Source organism: Oreochromis niloticus, linkage group LG7, assembly GCF_001858045.2.
Source record: "Oreochromis niloticus isolate F11D_XX linkage group LG7, O_niloticus_UMD_NMBU, whole genome shotgun sequence".
Taxonomy (NCBI): Eukaryota; Metazoa; Chordata; class Actinopteri; order Cichliformes; family Cichlidae; genus Oreochromis; species Oreochromis niloticus.
In genome coordinates, this window is record NC_031972.2 from 25,756,330 (window position 1) to 25,773,009 (window position 16,680).

Below are 16,680 nucleotides of genomic sequence, written 5' to 3' on the forward strand. Positions count from 1 at the left end.
CCTGCTTTGCGTTTGTGTGGGAGCCCCGTCAAAAACCTGTCCACAGCGTCCAAGCGCTCTTTTTTTTTTTTTTCTTTTCATACCGCGCCCCCCTGCAATGGCTCGGCGGGCCCCACACTTTGGGAACCTCTGGCATAGGACATGTTGAACACACAACACAGTGAACCTTGAAGGAGATGGGCTTCAACAGCAGAAGGCTACACTGGATGCCATCCACAAACAGACTTTCTGCTTCGATATTCAAATGGCAGGGTGAGAATGTGGCATAAACAACATGAAGACAATGATTCTCCCTGCCTTTTATGCATGGTTCAGGGTGCTGCTACACTCAAAAAAATGAAACGTTGACTTTAATTAAAATTATTTTGTCAACAGGTTCCACGAAATTGCATTGTGTTAGTTTAAAGCAAAAATCTTTAGTTCATCTAATTTTAAAAAACTACTTAAGATTAACAAGAGATATTTAAGACTACCTAAATCAAATTATGTTGTATGAACATAAATGATATATTTACAGGTCAGATAGTTTAGATTAGTTACTTCAACACATTTCTTATTTGTGGCAGTAAAATGTTAAATTTAAGTTAGATTAATTCAAATATTATATTTTCAGCCACCTTGTGCTTTACTAATTAGTTTTACATAAATCTATTTTGTCAACAGGTTCCACACAAATGAATTAAGTACATCCAACTTATTTTTTAAAATTTCTTTTATTGCCAACACATTCAGTGAGCATTTGTGTAAACCCAGTCCAAAATAAAACACGACAGGTCATTAGGGTTAGTAACTAACAGTATGTAGACAGATGCAACATCAAGACTTTAAATTAAATGTCTGTATCTGCCAGAAATAGAAGAAAAAAAACATTGAAGACCACATAACATGTTGATAAGAGGACACTTGAGTTATGCACATGTGATGCTAGTAAGGTCTGTGGAGTGTTTTTTCTTTTAGTGTCTAAAATGGATAGCAAAGTTGCTATTTGCAATGATTGCTTAGGGTCAGTCCAGTAACACAACGCCAATGAAGTGCTTTCCTTTAACAATGCAAAGTGAAGTGTCCACCTCAACAGCCACAATTTTAAAAAATTAATGTTGTAATAACAATAATAATAATAATAATAATAAATAGTCCACTGATATTAGCAATCAAAGAAAATTATATCACCATCCCAAATAAAACTTAAATAAAGCATGCCAGCATTATGATCTAACAATAAAACAGCTTGTCAGCGTTCAGTTTTTTTGCAACAGCACAGCAGTAACCATTTAACACTTGCCACCCTCAACGTTTATTTTACCAGTGTTTGGGCAAAAACCTTGGGTTGTAAACATTTTAACATGGAAACAATTGTTCGTCTTTAAAAGCCCGCAAAATATACATTCATCCTGCATTCCTAACTTACCCTTATTCTTAGCATGTATTGCAATTACCTTTACAATGCACACAATGTAACACAAACAGAATATGAACATATTTCCACCTCATAACAATATGCTAATATACACACCACCCTTCAACATTTCTGGTGCAGTATCATCTCTCAATTAAATCCTTTAAATCTCAATACTTTTGATTGTCTCTTACTAGCCCCCCCTTCCCCCACAAGAGTAAAATCTCTCAAATTGTAGTAGTTTACAAACTTTTCAAAATTTTTCTTAAATGTAATTTTCCCTTTATCTGTCATTTTCAACAAATTACCATTTTATTCCCATTCAGCCTCTGAAAAACTTCTGTCCATCTGACAGAACATTCATCATCCAAATTAAGGGTTGGCATATTCATTCAGTTTATTCTTGAGTATCTGTACCTTGGTCAAGAGTCTGCTGACATACAGATGAAGGAAGAGCTTCTGAAGTACTTCAAAGAAAGCTTTCAGTCTCGAGGTTAACTGCGATTCAGTGCATATATCCCATCCATTAAGAGTGCACATGCAGAGGCCATGTTTTCCAGGTCATGCAGAACACCCTAGATGGTTATACCCACATCGACTGGAGGAGTGCTGACATCAGCTTTTTCGATGGTGAAGATAGCAAGGGTAATTTGTTCCAGCTCCCTCTGAACAGCTGTAGCTGTAGCTTAGACACAAAAACAAAGAAAAATGGCGTCCAGTTAAATTAAAAAAAAGAAAAGAAAAAAAAAGGGCCAAAGCTACCCTTTAATGAAGTAAACACAATATTAGGAACATGCACCCCAGTGCGCCACTATTTTACTACAGATTCAACAATAAATATAAATAGTTTGGGTATACAAGAAGATTCCCCAGAACATTTAAACAGGTTCCATGCAAATTACAACAACAACAACACTACAACATGCAACAACATTAGTTATTCAAAATTTGGTTTAATACAGATAAAAAACTAAACTAAAATTACCGACCAATTATTCTTTGAAGAGGATGCTTGGGTCTTCATTCAGGTAAAAAGGTAGTGCCCTGAGGACACACTCCCTCCCCTTTTCAATAGTTTCCTTCTGTAGAGAGTGACAGAGATACAGGAAGAGAAAACAGAAATACTTTAGGATGACACAAACTCACATTATACGCAAAATGATGACATATTTACTGCAGAGACAGACATGTACATAAGACCAACTAATCATCACATGGACATGAATAGTTAACCTGTTGGGCAGGGTTTCCACCACATTATATATGTCCATAATGGAGGTAAAGACAAACTAATACATCATCTTTTTTGCATTCAAAAACTGATCTTTAACATAAAAACATTCACTTATGGTTTAACACGAAATTGAGGGATCAGATTTTACTTATGTTTAGGTAATTTTAATTTTCCAAAGTTTTGAGTACCAAACTTTGTCTTGCTTAATAGAAATGTAAGTACACTGTGCAGCTACCATACACTAGCTGTTTAAATTTGAAAGTGATCTTATTAGCCATAATATTTTGCTACCAACAGAATAACGCACCTGTGTGGCTGGGGCCAAAATTTGTCTAATTTTCTTCACTGCAGCGCCTCCTTTTTTCTTGAAGACTTTTATGAGCTGGTCAGTGTATTGGTCAAGTTGTGCAAAAAGCCTTGGAACAAGTGGAGCAGTAGTAATCCTCACAAATTCTGCTTCCACCTGAAAACATGTCAACAAACACAACATACTGTACTGTAAATATACATACTATATGTACACATATACATACTTTATAACTGAAACTAATGTAGAAAGACCTCATTAAAGCTATAATTTTAACACAAACATTTACACAAAATGCTAATGGAGCCATTACAGCTTTTATTGTTATTTATCAAGTTCCAAAAAATATTGATCACAGCTGATCTGAAAAGAATTTCATACCTCAGGCCCTTGAACTGCAACTTTTACAATGGTTCAGATCTGGAGAAGACATAACAGGGGCATTGAATGGGTCACTAAAGAAAAATTAACTTATAAAACAGTTTTGTTTTTAAAAGTATAACAGTTCACATACCACATACAAGCTCAGCAGTACCACATACACCACATCAGTATAGTATTGATTGTATTACAAGTAAATAAAATACTACTCAGAAGAAAAGCAAGAGATTGACACTGTCATGTGCTAACTTTCTATAGAAGCAATTATCACCAGGTCTGTCGGCCTCCATTGTCTGCCCACTCATATGTCGTGAATAATTTTATTTAAAAAAGTAAGTGTGTGATTTAACAAACTGTAATTTATAACTATGCTGATCTGTATAACTCCGCTAGGAAATATGCTGTATTTACAGACCATTTTTACATAATACAGATTACTGATAGAGCATAACAATGGTGTCACAGTGGCTTTCGCCCTCGACTTTTTGGATTTTAAATGTCACTTCATGCTATCCTTGCTATCCTATTCGATATTTATGACTCTCGGATTACAGTAAAGAAATCCCAAGAAAGCAAATGAAAAAATAACCCCATGAACCCCTGTAGCTAATCCCTTAATAAAACCAAAAACAATAAAAATGTTTCTTACACAGTCCACAAAATAAGCATGTCCAGGACCCAGTAAAACTAATGTAGAACAAGCGCACGCAAACGATATAACATGTCTTATAAGACAAACGCAAAATATAACCATGCTCGACATGTAGATACTACACAACATAGTCAAAGACAAAAGTGGTCTTACCTCTCAAAGAAACAGCAGCTTGGCGCCAAAACAACGTTTTTAAGTTAAATTTGAAGTCTTGCGCATGAGCAGGCCCAAGCCGTGAAACCTTGTTGTTCTTCGCGGTTTCATTACAACTGTTTTTGCATTACTGCCACCTTGTGGATATACAAAGTATATCGATCCTAATTGACTTAAATGTTATGCCATCAAGTAACACATTAGTATTATGTAAAGTGAATAATAGACACAATTACGTAGACTTGATTAGAAAAACATATGTTAACTTAACAAAAACATATATTTTAAGTAAAATGAAAATAAATAATTAATATACACTGAACAATCCACCTCATTCATTTTTTTGAGTGTAGTGGTGTGGGGGGGTATATGGGTACACCATAGTGTGGTCTCAATAAACATATCCATCAGTGCCTCGTCAGGCAGGTTGTGATAAAAACGAACAGATACTAACACTATGTTTTTCTTAAACTATATTTTTATTTTATTTTAGTTAGTTTTTCCAAGATCACAAAATAATTTCAGCTAGTTTTCAGCCTTGGTATTCCCCCGGATAAGCTGGAGGAGGTGGCTGGGGAGAGGGAGGTCTGGGCTTCTCTGCTTAGGCTGCTGCCCCCGCGACCCGGCCTCGGATAAAGCGGATGAAGATGGATGGATGGATGGATAGTTTTAATTCTTTTTAAAAGTCTGTTTTTTTAAAAAGTTTTTATTGCAGTTAACTAAAATGTTTTTTCAAACCTAGCTTTAATTGTTAGCCTATTTTTAGTTAGTGATAATAGTCTTGCATATTGATCACAAAACAGAAGAAAAGCAAATCAACCCCCCCCCCCCCCCCCCCCATTTACAATTGCGATGAATAAGAAAGAGAGCAGTAAATAGTGAGCAAACAAACAAACAAACAAACAAACAAAACAAAAGCATTCGTGAAAATGGAGAAAGGATGCCCAAACAAACTCAATAAACTGATCTGCAAGGCCAGTAATGTTGTGGGGATGGAGCTGGACTCCCTTAGGTTGGTGTCGGAGAGGCGGATGTTGTCCAAGATAAAGACAGTGTTGGATAATACCTCCCACTCACTCCATGACATGCTGGTGGCTACGTGAGCACATTCACTGAGAGACTGACACAGGAAATCATTTCCTGCCCGTGTCCATCTCCCTGTACAACTACTCCATCTAATAAACTGTAAACACTGCAATACAGGGAGTGAAGAATTATTAGGCAAATGAGTATTTTGTCCACATCATCCTCTTCATGCATGTTGTCTTACTCCAAGCTGTATAGGCTCGAAAGCCTACTACCAATTAAGCATATTAGGTGATGTGCATCTCTGTAATGAGAAGGGGTGTGGTCTAATGACATCAACACCCTATATCAGGTGTGCATAATTATTAGGCAACTTCCTTTCCTTTGGCAAAATGGGTCAAAAGAAGGACTTGACAGGCTCAGAAAAGTCAAAAATAGTGAGATATCTTGCAGAGGGATGCAGCAGTCTTAAAATTGCAAAGCTTCTGAAGTGTGATCATCGAACAATCAAGCGTTTCATTCAAAATAGTCAACAGGGTCGCAAGAAGTGTGTGGAAAAACCAAGGCGCAAAATAACTGCCCATGAACTGAGAAAAGTCAAGCGTGCAGCTGCCAATTTGACTACCAGTTTGGCCATATTTCAGAGCTGCAACATCACTGGAGTGCCCAAAAGCACAAGGTGTGCAATACTCAGAGACATGGCCAAGGTAAGAAAGGCTGAAAGACGACCACCACTGAACAAGACACACAAGCTGAAACGTCAAGACTGGGCCAAGAAATATCTCAAGACTGATTTTTCTAAGGTTTTATGGACTGATGAAATGAGAGTGAGTCTTGATGGGCCAGATGGATGGGCCCGTGGCTGGATTGGTAAAGGGCAGAGAGCTCCAGTCCGACTCAGACGCCAGCAAGGTGGAGGTGGAGTACTGGTTTGGGCTGGTATCATCAAAGATGAGCTTGTGGGGCCTTTTCGGGTTGAGGATGGAGTCAAGCTCAACTCCCAGTCCTACTGCCAGTTTCTGGAAGACACCTTCTTCAAGCAGTGGTACAGGAAGAAGTCTGCATCCTTCAAGAAAAACATGATTTTCATGCAGGACAATGCTCCATCACACGCGTCCAAGTACTCCACAGCGTGGCTGGCAAGAAAGGGTATAAAAGAAGAAAAACCAATGACATGGCCTCCTTGTTCACCTGATCTGAACCCCATTGAGAACCTGTGGTCCATCATCAAATGTGAGATTTACAAGGAGGGAAAACAGTACACCTCTCTGAACAGTGTCTGGGAGGCTGTGGTTGCTGCTGCACGCAATGTTGATGGTGAACAGATCAAAACACTGACAGAATCCATGGATGGCAGGCTTTTGAGTGTCCTTGCAAAGAAAGGTGGCTATATTGGTCGCTGATTTGTTTTTGTTTTTGAATGTCAGAAATGTATATTTGTGAATGTGGAGATGTTATATTGGTTTCACTGGTAAAAATAAATAATTGAAATGGGTATATATTTGTTTTTTGTTAAGTTGCCTAATAATTATGCACAGTAATAGTCACCTGCACACACAGATATCCCCCTAAAATAGCTAAAACTAAAAACAAACTAAAAACTACTTCCAAAAACATTCAGCTTTGATATTAATGAGTTTTTTGGGTTCATTGAGAACATGGTTGTTGTTCAATAATAAAATTATTCCTCAAAAATACAACTTGCCTAATAATTCTGCACTCCCTGTAGTTACTCTTTTTGGATACGCTCTTTTCTACTCCAGAATATTCTTGCCAATTTTCTTGATATTTATTTATAATCACCTCTATTAACCCTTGATATTTATTATTGAGTGATCTGTATATATTGTGCTATTTCTTATATCTGTAAATCTGTAACATATTGTATTGTTAAATAGTCTAGTCTGTTTTTGTTTCTGTTACTGTACTGGAGCAACTGTCCCCCACATAATTTCCTTAGGGATTAATAAAGTATGCTGATTCTGATGTTGATAAATGAATGCATATAAAAGCCTAAATGGGAATAAACAAAAAAATAAATAAAAATATACAGATACATATTTTCTATAGTTGTTTGATTTAACTGGATATTAGGCTCATCCAGCAAGGGCATTAATAAATTTTCTCAATTTGTTTTAAATTATTATTTTGACGCTTTGGTCCTCCATACATGACCAGAGTGGCGCTCATTATGGAGAATGCCGTTTATTTTACTGTGCCAGCTAGAGCACCATCGATCTATATTGCTTAAATGAGTAAAAAGCATTTTAATATCGTGGCTGGGAGGGATTTTTAGGCTCATGACCTTAAAAAAGGTCAAAGCTATAAAAACGTGTTCAAGGAAAAGTAGCCCACAGTATTTTCATATGAAATGAAGCGAAGCAGACCTGTAAAGGGGCCAAAAAAACGTAATTAATCACGCATCCAAAAGTAAACACTGTAGCTGATGGCTGATATAACGACGTTTTATTTATTTATTTTCTACGTCAAACGCGGAAGGAGCTAAGTCACGGGCGAGGTCAGAGAGACAGAAGCGAGTTTAGAAAGAAAAAAGGGGCATTCTGCTCCGCCCTCAAACCTCCATAATCTGTCGCTGCATCAGTGTGTCCGCTCATAACAGGAGGTTTCTACAGTGGAGGTTTCAGTCCGGGCTCTATTTGACCTTAAAGCAAACATGTCGGGTTAAAAAAAAGAAAATACGGAGAGCTGACCTACAGTGTAGTTAGTGTGGAGAGTAAAACGAAGCAGTCGCAGGAAAATATGTAAAGACCAACAGGATGGCGTTTGAGGGAGAAAATAACGAAGCAGTGGGTACTTTTATTGACAGCTATGGTGAACCTTCAGGAGCCGTCGTAGCTTAGCTGTAGCGCGAAGTTGATCCAGCGCTGGACTACACGCAGACCCGAGCGGACGGAAGGGAAGCTGAAGCAGCCGTAGCGTAAAGGAAGGAGAGTAAGTGCGAGCGTGTGTGCGGGTGATGCTGAGAGGTGTCATTGTTGCTATGAATTTAATCGTGCTTATGGTTAGCGCAGTAACTTGGCTAGTCGAACTGGGCTACATCAGTTGGTGTGTGGCAGTCAGACTTGCTAAACTTTGCTTTTTTTACAGAAAGTTTTTGCTGAGCATGTGCCTGCCATACTTGTGTTTACGTGGTAAAAATAGAAACGGTTGCACACGAGAAACTTACTAAGAAAATCCATTTAGTTAGATTTTCACTGCAGTCTACTCTCAGTTTATCAAACATACCTGTCTTACTATGATATTCCTTTCTATACTATGATATTCCATTCTATACTATGACATTCCTTTCTATACTATGACATTTCTTTCTATACCACGACATTCAACACCTTACTATAACGTTCCGTTTAGTATGACATTCCATTCTATACTATGACATTCCTTTCTATACTATGACATTCCATTCTATACTATGACATTCCTTTCTATACTATGACATTCCATTCTATACTATGACATTCTATTCTATACTATGACATTCCTTTCTATACTATGACATTCCATTCTATACTATGACATTCTATTCTATACTATGACATGCCTTTTTATACTATGACATTCCATTCGGTGTACAGTCAAATTGTCTATTAAACTGAACTGTACAAACATATTTGATTGTGGAATTTGTGGAATTGTATAAAATGTTTGTATATGCCATATACATGTTGGCACTCACAATGTCTCATCAAGATTGGTTCACTCGTCTAGGAGGAGATACGGAGCATACAAACATGTAGAGTATGATTTCTCTATTTTTTTTTTTAAACCTTTGGGTGTTCAGGAACTAATTCACTGGGGAGCTCCATCCCAGAATTAATAGAGTTTTCTATACTCTTACTTGTTTTTCCTTCTTACCTCTGAGCTTTTTCTTAGGATTTAGTTTGTTTTCAGTTAGCTCCCAATGAGGATTTAGCATATTTCAGTTTCGTCTTTATGGTCTACAAGCGTGTAGTTTTACTTTAGTTTTTATTACTTTCTTTCTTAGTTTTATTTATTTATTTTTTACCATTATTAGGATATAGAAACTATTCATTAGAAGCATGTATTTTAGAACTCAAGAATAATGCAATTTTTAATGGTACTTGATTGATGATCATATAGAATAGACATCCCAAGTCTCACCAGGACACAAATGCATGTCTCATCAAGTGTGTTGTGATGTTGTTACTTCTCATTTTTCTCATAATTCTTGTCTTTATTTCAGTTAGCCTTGCTCATTTAGTTTTGTCCATCCATCCATCCATTCGCTTCCGCTTATCCTTTTCAGGGTCGCGGGGGGTGCTGGAGCCTATCCCAGCTGTCATAGGGTGAGAGGCGGGGTACGCCCTGGACAGGTCGCCAGTCTGTCGCAGGGCTAACACACAGGGACAGACAACCATTCGCACTCACAGTTTTGTATTTTAGTTTATTCTTAGTTAACTCCAGTAACCTCCCTGTACCCTTTTCAAAAGGTCAGTCAGTATTTATTTTATCAACATAATCACTAAAGGTGAACAGTAATACTTAGAGATTTACTGAATGAAGGCCATCGTTTGAAGGCTTAAATACATAAGCTATAAAATGTATTTAAGCTATAAATACATAGCTCAAGATATGTCTATCTTGAGTGCAAACTACACAACAGGGACACAGTCTCTAAACTGATTTAAGCATTACATTAGTGTGTCGTACAGTTCCTCATTACAGACTGTCTGTGATAAGCCTAATTATTACAGAGGCCTGTAGACTGAACTCATTGTCATGTTGGAAACGGCTTAATTGTATTGCATGACATATTCGTGGCACCCCAGTACAGAACTCACTTTAAACTGGTGTGAATAGCATGTCTAACTAGTCCAAAGACTCAAACAATGGAGATTTGTCCAGCTGCTTACTGCCTTTTCCAAAGTCTCCCCTGCTTCCTTTTAATCAGCACTTTAGTGAAAATGTCTGGCAGCTCCTTCCATATTGTAACAGATTTTATTTGCTGAAGGTTTTTAGGCAGTAATCATATACTGCTTTTACATCACCAAGAGGAGCCTCCTGGGGAACCTTTGAGTGAAAATAACTAAGAACCGGTGGCTTCATTTAATGCTTGCAAGAGCTCGCAGCATTCAACACATATAAATGCAATGTACAAAAAATAAATCAACCATTATCTTAATCTAAACTTGTGTCCTCCCTGAAAAGATATTTGTAACAGCTTACTCTGATTTTTATCAGTAAACGGGAATACTTTAATAACTGGAAATATTTGTTGCTCCAATTGAAAAGGATACAGACCAGTTGAACAGGAGAATGATCTTCTTTATGTCGTTGAAAAATGAGCCCAAGTATGAATAAACTCCAGCGATAAGGTCGGTTGCACAGTATTAGACTGTTTTGGTAAGATGTAATAAAAGGGGATTCCCTCATCCCTTTAATCAACAGCGCTCTCAAGAACCTTTGACAAAAACCCCAACTTTGAGTCTTCATGGGGGTAGGGTTTATTACAAACCTTTTACATTACAAAGCTAGCTAGATTCATGATTTGAATGGATTCTTTATAGTACTGATGATTAATTTTGCAAGCCTGTACTCTTGAGAACAGTCAGTTTCCAGTTCAAGCTTTATAATTTTAGAAATGTTTGAATCATCTGTCATCAATAATGCTAAAAATAATTCTTATTCTGACTGTATACCATTTGAAGGAAAGTGCAGGTGATAGAGTAAAGACAGGTTAGGGTTAACATTTATCACAACAAGGATATACTGAAGTAGTATAACTATGTTAGGTTAAATATGATATATATACAGTTTACCACTGCTGTCTTATTTTAGTTGTAAAACAACCACTAATAGCCCTGGTAATGTTTCAGTTGTGTATGTAGGCAGTGCTGGTGCAGTTTTCAAAGACAAATAAACAGTTTTATTTACTGGAAGGACAACATCAGTGACACAGGCATGTTATGGGGAAAGTACATTATTCTTGCATCAGTGTGTGCAAGTTTTATCCAGGTCATGTACAAAGAACCGCACTGTCAGCTGTTGCAGTGGAGAAAAATTAGTTGAGTGGTTAAAAATGGAACAGCACGATGAGAGCTTCTTGTTGTTTCATATCACAACTTTCTTTAAATAATGTTTATGACCATTTTAGGAACCATCACATCACAGAGAGACATGTGGCTAGATTAGAGCAAGGTCCAAGAATGACAAACACCCCGTTTTTGTAGGGTTTAGTGTGCAATGCAAATGTGAAATTGCTCATTTAATTTGGACCCTGAACTTTATTATTTTCAGACAGCTTAACAACCTTCTTCACTTGTGACTGAAAGTCTGTGCCAGCACGCTTCACAGTTAGTAACTTACTGTGTGTTGTTGTTTTTAAATAATGTACTCGATGATTTGCTCGTCACCTCTTATCTGTGTGTCATTGCAACTCTCTTACTCACCACTGCATTCTTTATATTTTGGTTGACTGACCATCACTGAGCATTTGCAGGAAACAGCACTGGTGTTATTTTTAGCCAAAAAGTCACATTGGGTAAAGTTCCAGCTTACCTCTGTCTCATTTTCTCTATCTGCTGAATTAGTTAACCATAGACGGTATAAAAGATGGATGTAGACACTGTGATGTCAACCCCCTTGTTGAAGCCTTTATGTTAACATTTGGTGCAGGAAGTCATATTTGGCATACACGTCAGCTTATTACTGTTTAGTAGCAGAGTAATAGCAGTGTAACAAAACAGCACAAGTTTATTGGCTTCGCTGCGACACTCGGTGAGCCCTTATGTTTGTCAAATGATCCATTAAAATGATCCAAAGGGCATAGAGTAACATAGATACAGTGAAGGGGTCCAGTTCATTGACTCCAGTTGGAAAATGTGAGGCACACCACAGCATCAAGGTGGATGAGTTATCAAAGAATACCTCTTTACCCTCTTTTGAGTTGTTGTGAAAGAAGGGAACCCAAATCAGTTTGTACCAGCCTGTAAACATGCTTTTTAATTTTGTAAATTTATGCATTATAACATAGGAAACTATGGGTGTCGCCTTTATTTTTCTGTTGCTTATGATGTTACTTGGCAACAGATCTGGGGAAAACAGCATTTTGCCGATTATGTACTTTTCATATGAAATAGCTAGTGTAAAGAACTAAACTTACACTTGCTTATACCTATAATGTATACCTGTACCTAAAGGATCATAAAGAATGTGCTGAAGGTGGTCATTGTCAGTAGATGTTGTTGTTTTATGTGGCTACTACTTGATCCAAAAATCTTGTGTAAAAGAGATGGTACTTTCTGATAAAATATAGTTATATAAATAAATCATGTAGGGAAATACCAATCTTAACTTTTTCCAGTTTCGATCTAATATTAATACCATGACTTTAGGCTTTCTGGAAATATCGAGTACTGATCTGATACCAATGTTAAATTAATTATATAGAATCCTTATTGTGAGATTGAAAATCCTTCTTAATGGATAACATTAGTCTAGACTTCTAACATGAATGTAGATAGATCACCTACTCTAAAGTCACTGACTCTGTTTTCTTATTTTTTTTTAAGTGCATTTTCCTTAAAACAGTTTAGAAACTGTGTCCCTGTTGTGTAGTTTGCACTGATTCCAAATTACATATCATGCACTACCAATACAGTCCAGCCTTCTCCTCTTAATGCCAGAACAGTTTCTCTCGGGTATGTCCCTAGCCAATATTTTGATGGTGAAAAAAAACAGATTCTTGGTCGGTTCAGTCCACTTCTCTGCATTCCTGCCACAGCTAGCAGCAGAGCTAACATAGCGGAGAGGAAGCGAATAGCTGAGGGACTGTATTTTGGAGGTATTTCACACTTCTGCTTGTATGCTTTCAAAAGTTTTTAACATTGGTCAAAGTGACGTGATAAAGTGAGCCCTCCTCATCCTCGTCACGTTTGGTCAGAAACCTTATTTGAGAACACGGAAGGACGTGGTTTTTGTGTAACTCTTAGTGGTGAGCCTTTATTACGCCAGACACGGTTATCTCTCTTCACCTGTTTACTGTCAGCTCCTCGTCTGTGTGTAGGAATACATATTCCTAATTAGACACCGATCTCCTATTGATACTCTGTATCAGCAGATAACTACAGCTATCAGAAAAAGGAACCGGAAAAAGCAGGATGATATTGGATCATGCCTAAATTCTGTAAGACAGCTTCAGTACGGGTAATAGGATTTACGTAACCTTCAACAGCTGTGAGATGTTTTTTGCCCACCAGAATCATCTGTTTTGGCTTCATATTTGAAGTGCTGTGCTATTGCATTTTGCACATACCTAAGTGAACCCCAGTAGCAAAGAAACATTTTTCTACTCAGTGAGTCCCCGCGCTCATGTGCAGCTGGTGAAATATCATGGACATGAGCAAAACTCTTCCAGTATGTGTGGCAACTATTCCTATTCAGCAGGTCGACTAATTTCTTGCTGAAATCAGATTTTTTTTTCTGCTGTTTTCTCTTTTTGTTGTTTTTTTTGAGGGTTTGTTCCCCTTGTAATCAAGAGAATTGAGGTGGGGTGCTATACTGTTTACAGTGACTCAGCTGCTAATGATGAATAAGTGATTCCAACAGGCAGCCTTCCACTTATCTTTTTTCTTTGACTCATCCAGCTCAAGGTCACGGTGAGACTTGATTCTTTCCCGCTGTCATAAGGCGAGATGGAGGATACACCCTGGACATGTTGCCAGTATAATTTCAGCTCCATGTGAGAGTCTTTGCTGCATACAGTTATTATATGTGGTGACACTGGGTTTGTTTTGCTCTTTTGAAGCTTTGAAGCTTCTCACAGTTTTACTAAAAGTTGAGTAAATAATAATAATCGAGTTTACAATTTGCTGTGTTACTGCAAGCACAATAAAAGCTTCTCAACAGAAGGAGAAGCCGACACGGGAGGCATTTCAGTCTTGTCTGCTTTCTTTATCACCATTTCTGTGTAACTCAGAAACTGTTGCAAACATATAAGAAAATGGTGTTGCAGTTGTTGGAGTTGTGAAGCAACTTAACTCCTTATTTGCTTTTATCTGTTGTGTGTTCTGGGTGTTTTCTTCGTAATGTAATTGGAATAGTGTTTTTTTTTTAAGATGTTAATGGTGTAAGAAAGGGCAGTAATGTTTTATATAGCACAGCCTTGAGTATGGGTTTTCATTCCTCCTCTTCACTGAGTTGGAGCATTTCTACATAATAGCAACAGAAGTAATGTAGGTAAACATGCACTGCTCGACTTCAGTAGAAAAAACGTGTTTACTTACATTTTCTTTCCCACAGAGTATGTGCAACTTCTATGTTTTGTGCATGTTTTTGGGGAAGTGTCAACATACTAAAGCAAACACAGCATTGTGCCAGTATATGGTAAGTGGATTGAATGTGTCTTTATGAACTTTAGTCACAACACTGTTTGCTCAGTTACTAATATTAAATCCCATAGTGAAACCAATCCTTTCCAGTTGCGGTCTGTTGGTCTCTATTCTGGTGTTGTTTTCTTTTAATTTGTTTTCCTTTCTTCTGTGGGAGAAAAAAATCATTAAAATATTGTGATATTTTGTCAAAAGACAAAAGGGGGATTTTTTACATGTGACCTTTTAAGAGATAACAGGCAGCGCAGGTTACTTTAGCAGAGGAGCGAGTGTTGACTTGTCAGAACATAACTATGGCAAGATAACTTAAGATATAGTTTATTTATCTTAAACGTTGGGAAATTACTGTGTTACAGCAGCCCAAACATTAATCACAACCTATTAAAAAGTACCTTAGATAAAGTGGAATAGCTCGGCAACATAAATATAATATGATAAAATTAAATAGCCAGGACAGTCAAGATAACACAAAAGATGGGGTCAGTGAGTAGAAATTTAAATATAATACGATAAGAAGCTTAATAAGTAAACATGTAAAGAGCTGATTGAGGACTTGGAAAAAAATAAATAAATACAGGTCTAGGAGCAAATAGTCAAGATTATTACACAGGTCAAACAAGCCTCTATTTAGCTTGACATCTATAGTGACTTCAGAGTGTAATGCAGCACCAACAGTGCATCAAGCAAGGATGCAACCGTCTAATTGTGAAGCCAGATTAGTTTCTATAGATAGCATCGGTAATGGTAAGAAGGGGGACTTTTGCTTAACCAGACAGTTGTGCTTGTTAGTTGGTGTTTGTGAAATCAGATGTTTTCCTTCCATCAAAGTCATCAGTTTTTTTGTATTTGTCTGCAAAGCTCCTGAATAAAAGTGGCATTTTTACACTCTCTTCTTGAACTAGTGAAAGATGGTGACTGAGAGAAGTACAGCTGGCCACTGTGATTTTATTTTCTTCTGTTTTCTCCTTTTGCTGTGTATGTTTTGGAGGTTTCTTTTGTTTTTCAATTGAATTGGGGTGTGGTGCTAGCTGATGTTTTGGACCCGTGTGAAGCCTCATGAGTAAAGTTAGCAAAGAAGTTGTTATATTGAATACTAGGAGTCTCTCAAGTGTTGCAGTAAATGATAGTTAAGTCATTCCAGCTAACAGCTTTGGCAAAGCGAATAAAGAGTTCTGTTTTGTTTTTCTCATCCATCTGTTTTCTTTTGCTTATTGAATTCAGGATTGCAGTGAGGCTGGAGCCTATCCAAGCTATATTATGTTTCTAAGCCATTATGGAAAGCTTTGGCAGCACCTAGAGCAAGGATGGACAACATTCTGTGCCACAATAAACAGAAGGAAGACAAGAGCTTTCTGTTAAAAAAATGATACACTGTTCAGGCAAAGTTCAACAGCGCCGCTGTCCTGGCCTGCAGCTGTGCTTTGAAGATGCTCTGAAATGTGGAGTGCAGGTTCAAGTGTCACTATTCCAATCTCACCAAGACTGCAAAGACTACCATCTCATAGTCTGGTTTCTTACTGAATTTAATATGTAGCTGAGCCTCCTTTTGAATCCACACTCACACGTGATTTTTTTGGCAGGAAGTGGTTTAGTTTAACTTTTAGTACATCCAAGTCATGGTCAAAATTCTTAATGAATGGGAATTACGCTGTTATAAAGCTGTGAATGTTAAACCACTAAAGTTTTATGTTCTGTGTCTATAAACCACCCCTCCTTCTGAGTTGTGTTGACTAAACAGGGTCAGCTGAGGTCTCCTTTGCTGTAGCCTGCTCCTGAACTGTGTTGAGCAGTGGAAAGACATCTGTGTTAGACTCATTGTAATTAGCTTCCAGTGGTTTTGTAACCCCATTTTGGCGATTTCGTGTTTTAGTTTCACTCCTGTGGTCCTGTCTGTACATAAGTAATTGCTTTTATGGTGTCAGAACTGAGTTAAGTTACTGCTGGAAGTCGTATCCTTGCTGTTGTTTTCCTCAAGTGAACTGGCACAATTGCAGCTTTTTCTTAATGTTTCAGCCTTCAATTTGCTTTTCAGGTTTTGTTTTCTTTCTCAATTAGTCAATCTAACTTTGATGTATTCGCTGTGATAATGTCACTAGTCACTTAATAAAAAATATTTCAGTATTTCGTTCTGCAGCTGTTTACCCAGAACATGTTTTCCTG

At 37.4% G+C, this 16,680-nt stretch overlaps 1 protein-coding gene and 1 long non-coding RNA gene across 2 annotated transcripts in view; one reads left to right on the forward strand and one right to left on the reverse strand.

The window, feature by feature from the left end:
• Nucleotides 1-694: 694 nt before the first annotated feature.
• On the reverse strand, nt 695-4,440 carry LOC109203008 (uncharacterized). Its single transcript, XR_002062977.2, has 5 exons — nt 4,124-4,440; nt 3,319-3,357; nt 2,938-3,093; nt 2,386-2,478; nt 695-2,081 (listed from the first exon to the last, which is right to left on the reverse strand). It is a non-coding gene; the product is annotated as an uncharacterized LOC109203008 (long non-coding RNA).
• A 3,248-nt stretch (nt 4,441-7,688) lies between these two features.
• jak2a (Janus kinase 2a) overlaps nt 7,689-16,680 on the forward strand; it is a 37,965-nt gene continuing 28,973 nt past the window's right edge. The window contains exon 1 of the mRNA XM_003444421.5: nt 7,689-8,101. The gene's annotated coding sequence lies outside the window, so the exon portion shown is untranslated. The remainder of the gene's footprint in view (nt 8,102-16,680) is intronic.